The sequence below is a fragment of the Oncorhynchus keta genome, chromosome 14, assembly GCF_023373465.1.
Source record: "Oncorhynchus keta strain PuntledgeMale-10-30-2019 chromosome 14, Oket_V2, whole genome shotgun sequence".
NCBI classification, from domain to species: domain Eukaryota; kingdom Metazoa; phylum Chordata; class Actinopteri; order Salmoniformes; family Salmonidae; genus Oncorhynchus; species Oncorhynchus keta.
Window position 1 is genome coordinate 5,553,308 of NC_068434.1, and position 6,000 is coordinate 5,559,307.

Sequence of the window (6,000 nt, forward strand, 5' to 3'; positions counted from 1 at the left end):
CGTTATTTTTTTTTTTACTGCGTCTGACTTGTGAGTTTTGTTGCGATTCAAGCGCTATAGGGGTTTATTTGGATTCGTTATTTCTGCTTTGATGAATATACGGAATAGATTTGTGGCCTAATAAATGAACATGAAAAAATAGTTGTCAAACCCAGTGGTTTTCAGTGTATCATCAACTGATTCCTTTCCCTCTGCCCAGAGTACCCATGAAGTACCCCCTCATTTTTTCTAGTAAACCTAGGGTCTCTTGAAGTCTTCTCAATTACCCCTGTGGATAGACTAAGTACCCCCAGGGGTCCTAGTATCCCTTGTTGGGAGCCACTGGTCAACCCATGGGACCTAGGTGGGTTGTATGCTATGCTCGCTAGTATGATTTGACTAAAACACACAGCAGTCACTTCTTCTGTCTACTGCAATGACTGGCTATGCGGAAACAGGTTGATGGTATTGTTGCTGTATTTAAGAGTGTTTTCCTCACTAAAGCGCAGAATGTACTTTATAACGGGACCTGTTTTCTAACATGATATCGTTTACATTACTACCTAGGTGGTTTGTTTTTATTTACCTCCTCATCAGAGTCCCGTCCATGGCCTTTTCTTAACTACAAGGTTTAGTTAAAAAAAAAAAAATCTATATAGATAGCCCCTAGATAGGTTTCCCTTAGCCCCCATTCCCAGGCTTCAGCCGGTGAACCAACGATATCTAGTTCTTAATCTCCGATTCTATTTCTTAATGCTGTAGGTGAGTGACATTCTTCATGCTTTAGATTATTTAACTAAGGGAGGAGGAGGAGGGGGGGCTGTTTATTTAGGCTCCTCCAAGAATCCCCTTCTCGTCCCTGTTCTCTCCCCCTCATCTCGCTTCGCTCTCTCCATTTCAATGTTAATGTATGGGCTTTATTGGCATGGGGAGCATATATGTTTATATTGCCAAAGCAAGTGAAATAGATGAATAAACATGAAACAGTAAACGTTACGCTTACAAAAGTTCTCAGCATAATTAAGACACTTCCAAAATGTAATTATGTCTTTAATATACAGTGTTGTATATCTTCTCCTCTCTTTCATTACCAAGGCTTTACATGAGTGTTTGTTCTTGACTTTCTCGGATAATCTGTTGACCAATCATTTTCAAATGTCTTTTTATTATTCTAGGAACTTTTGTAAGCGTAACGTTTACCGTTTAATGTTTATTCATCTATTTCACTTGTTTTGGCAATATAAACATATATGTTTCCCATGCCAATAAAGCCCATACATTAAAATTCACCGGTTGCCCTTTTTACAAATCTTGCTCTTTGTGATCTCGCTGTGATCTCGCTGTGATCTCGCGGGTATTTGGGCTGATACGGGAGTTAATCAACATTGGATTTGTTTTCGTGTTCTTTGTGTCTCTGTGTAATAATCTGAAGGGAAATGTGTCTCTAAAGGCGTTTGCATATATTATGACGACATTTTGTGACGTTTCTCTTCATGTTGGACTTCGTTTTTTTTTTCACTGTTCGGCGACACAGCATTTTTATTCATGGAGGCAACCTACGTCCCCTTTTTATCGGTGATTGGTCAACAGTAGGGATTCTACAGGAAAGTCTTTGTCGTTCAACGAGAGACTGGTTTTAATCCACTCTTTTTTTTTAATTATTGAAAAACACTGCACCAAACATCTTAGTTAGAGGCAACTAAAGATGTCTTTTGGCAAAAACGTCAAAAAATGAATGACAGATTTCTTGAGTAATCTTAGATTAAATTAGACTATGTTGAGGAAGTGTATACTGGCTATGGCGTTTTATAATAGACAAAATATTATTTCCACTTTTTTTCTCGTTTTTTAAAAAAGGGGATGTGCGGTTTGGCAAGCCGAATTGGGATGCATTAATATGGTCATACATTTGGCAGGTTGTTAGGAAGTGCAGCTCAGTTCCCACCTCATTTTGCGGACAGTGAGCACATAGCCTGTCTTCTCTTGAGAGCCAGGTCTGCCTTCAGCTGCCTCTCAATAGCAAGGCTATGTTCACTTAGTTTGTACATAGTCAACGCTTTTATTAATTTTGGGTCAGTCACAGTGGTCAGATATTCTGCCACTGTGTACTCTCTGTTTAGGGCCAAACCTGTCTCTCTCTGCATGACTCCACCCAGGCCTGAGGCGTGGGAATAGGATTTCCTGTGTACTGTTTTACAGCCCAGGATAACTGATGGTCTCACTGTCAGTGACTGAAGTCTGCAAAAAGTATAAATACTTGAGTAAAAAAAATAGTAGTGTACACTGCAGTAATTACTGTAGCTTTTGTTCTATCATCTTTTACATAGAAGTGAGGTCCTTTTCCTTCAGGAAAAATACAGAAATACAGAAATACAAAACAAGCACATTTTCCATAACCTATAGGTAGGTAGGTAGGTAGATAGATAGTGAGGTAGGTAGATAGGTACGTAGATAGATAGATATATAGATAGATAGTGAGGTAGATAGATAGATAGATAGATAGATAGATAGATAGATAGATAGATAGATAGATAGATAGATAGATAGATAGATAGATTCACTATAGTTAAAATGTTTTCACAGACTAGTGTTATCGGGGACATTTCTGTAGTAGTGAATACTAGTACTACTAAATAAATACTAGTGTATTTACTATAGTATACTACAACATTCTATATTTAGTACTACACATGATTGAGGGATTCTACAGTGTTTAGTATATTATTCTACAGAATAATACAATTGACGACAGAATTGTACAGTAAACTGTATACATTATTTATTTTTGTTGTCATGTGGGATTGTAGTTCGTCACTAATCACTACCTAAAACATGTCACTACCCTTTTACTTCCATATCATGGCCTATGACAAGGATTGGGGCGGCAGGTAGCCTAGTGGTTAGAGTGGAGGGGTGGAGGGGCGGCAGGTAGCCTAGTGGTTAGAGTGGAGGGGTGGAGGGGCGGCAGGTAGCCTAGTGGTTAGAGTGGAGGGGTGGAGGGGCGGCAGGTAGCCTAGTGGTTAGAGTGGAGGGGTGGAGGGGCGGCAGGTAGCCTAGTGGTTAGTGGAGGGGTGGAGGGCGGCAGGAGGGGTAGAGTGGAGGGTTAGGGGCGGCAGGTAGCCTAGTGGTTGAGTGGAGGGGTGGAGGGCGGCAGGTAGCCTAGTGGTTAGAGTGGAGGGGTGGAGGGGGGAGGGGTGGTTAGTGGAGTGGAGGGCGGCAGGGTAACCTAGTGGGGTGGAGGGGTGGAGGGGCGGCAGGGTAGCCCAGTGGTTAGAGTGGAGGGGTGGAGGGGTGGAGGGTAACCTAGTGGTTAGGTGGAGGGGTGGCAGGTAGCCTAGTGGTTAGAGTGGAGGGGCGTACAGGTAGCCTAGTGGTTAGAGTGGAGGGGCGGAGGGGCGGCAGGGTAGCCTAGTGGTTAGAGTGGAGGGGCGGCAGGGTAACCTAGTGGTTAGAGTGGAGGGGTGGAGGGGCGGCAGGGTAACCTAGTGGTTAGAGTGGAGGGCGGAGGGGCAGGGTAACCAGTGGTTAGAGTGGAGGGGCGGAAGGGTAACCTAGTGGTTAGAGTGGAGGCGGAGGGGCGGCAGGGTAACCTAGTGGTTAGAGTGGAGGGTTAGAGTGGGAGGGGCGGAGGGGCGGCAGGGTAACCTAGTGGTTAGAGTGGAGGGGCGGCAGGGTAACCTAGTGGTTAGAGTGGAGGGGCGGCAGGGTAACCTAGTGGTTAGAGTGGAGGGGCGGCAGGGTAACCTAGTGGTTAGAGTGGAGGGGCGGCAGGGTAACCTAGTGGTTAGAGTGGAGGGGCGGCAGGGTAACCTAGTGATTAGAGTGTAGAGGCGGCAGGGTAGCCTAGTGGTTAGAGCGTTGGACTAGTAACCGGAAGGTTGCCAGTTCAAACCCCCTGAGCTGACAAAGTACAAATCTGTCGTTCTGCCCCTGAACAAGGCAGTTAACCCACTGTCCCTAGGCAGTCATTGAAAATAAGAATTTGTTCTTAACTGACTTGCCTAGTTAAATAAAAAATAAAAAATATAAATTGAATCGGTTGTTTCCGTGTGGCGAGAAAGTACCCTAGTTCTTTAAGCAACACGACTCATGGCGTCATCAGGTGGCGTGTGATAATGACTGGGCGGAGTGTAGTGCCAAGGAATGACTGGGAACAGATTGGTATTGGTGTAAACATAGGATAGGAAACACATGGTTATGTTTATTTTTAAGTCATGGATATTACCGTACTGCTATTTATAAACCAGACAGTCGTTTTGTATTTGTGCGTAGGAATTATTTTGGATTTGCCTGGTTAAATGAAGATGTCAACATGTAGTAAATGTGTTAACTCATGAATATATATATACCATATATGTACCTTCTGTGTTTGTATTATTTATTACTTAAGTCAATGAATGATGGTTGTGTTTTCTTTTTAAACACACAGCCAGCGAAGTTACTTTCTAAACCAGCCGTCCGTATATATCTGGTGTCAATCTGTTCCTTTTGTTCATGCTTGCTTTGCTCACACACACACACACACACACACACACACACACACACACACACACACAGTGGCTTAAACAATCCAAACAGCAGCGTGCTAAAGTTAGCCTTTGTTTCGGCTGAGGCGTTGACTCGTATATAGTCTCATGATCTCCATCTTACCGCCAGAGAGACACATGGTGCAACAGATGCTACTCTGATGTAAATCACTGTGGTGTGTTCTCACTCAAGGAGATGGGATGTGTGTGTACAGATGAGGGAGTTGTGTGTGTGTGTGTATGGATGAGGGAGTTGTGTGTGTGTACGGATGAGGGAGTTGTGTGTGTGTGTATGGATGAGGGAGTTGTGTGTGTGTATGGATGAGGGAGTTGTGTGTGTGTACGGATGAGGGAGTTGTGTGTGTGTGTGTGTATGGATGAGGGAGTTGTGTGTGTATGGATGAGGGAGTGTGTGTGTATGGATGAGGGAGTTGTGTGTGTGTGTATATGGATGAGGGAGTGTGTGTGTATGGATGAGGGAGTTGTGTGTGTGTGTGTGTGGATGAGGGAGTGTGTGTGTGTGTGTATGGATGAGGGAGTTGTGTGTATGGATGAGGGAGTTGTGTGTGTATGGATGAGGGAGTTGTGTGTGTGTGTGTGAGGGAGTTGTGTGTGAGTTGTGTGTGTGTGTGTATGGATGAGGGAGTTGTGTGTGTGTGTATGGATGAGGAGTGTGTGTGTGTGTGTATGGATGAGGGAGTTGTGTGTGTGTATGGATGAGGGAGTTGTGTGTGTGTATGGATGAGGGAGTTGTGTGTGTGTGTATGGATGAGGGAGTTGTGTGTGTGTGTGTATGGATGAGGGAGTTGTGTGTGTGTGTATGGATTTTGAGGGAGTGTGTGTGTACAGTGTATGTGTATGAACCCACTGCGTTACAAGCGCCAGATGGCTACAGATGATGTGTGTGTGTATGGATGAGGGAGTTGTGTGTGTGTGTATGGATGAGGGAGTTGTGTGTGTGTGTGAGGTGAGTTGTGTGTGTGTGTGTGTGGTGTGAGGGAGTGTGTGTGTGTGTGTACGGATGAGGGAGTTGTGTGTGTGTATGGATGAGGGAGTTGTGTGTGTGTGTGTGTGTGTATGGATGAGGGAGTTGTGTGTGTGTACGGATGAGGGAGTTGTGTGTGTGTGTGATGAGGGAGTTGTGTGTGTGTACGGATGAGGGAGTTGTGTGTGTGTATGGATGAGGGAGTTGTGTGTGTGTATGGATGAGGGAGTTGTGTGTGTGTATGGATGAGGGAGTTGTTGTGTGTGTGTGTATGGATGAGGGAGTTGTGTGTGTGTGTATGGATGAGGGAGTTGTGTGTGTGTGTGTATGGATGAGGGAGTTGTGTGTGTGTGTACAGATGAGGGAGTTGTGTGTGTATGGATGAGGGAGTTGTGTGTGTGTGTGTACAGATGAGGGAGTTGTGTGTGTGTGTGTGTACAGATGAGGGAGTGTGTGTGTACGGATGAGGGAGTTGTGTGTGTGTGTGCGGATGGAGGGAGTTGTGTGTGT

General features: G+C 44.7%; 1 protein-coding gene across 2 annotated transcripts in view; it reads left to right on the forward strand.

Annotated features, from left to right (window-relative positions):
* Positions 1 to 6,000, forward strand: part of LOC118377301 (ras-GEF domain-containing family member 1B-A-like) — a 146,154-nt gene that overhangs the window by 98,105 nt on the left and 42,049 nt on the right. The gene's annotated exons all lie outside the window — the stretch shown is intronic.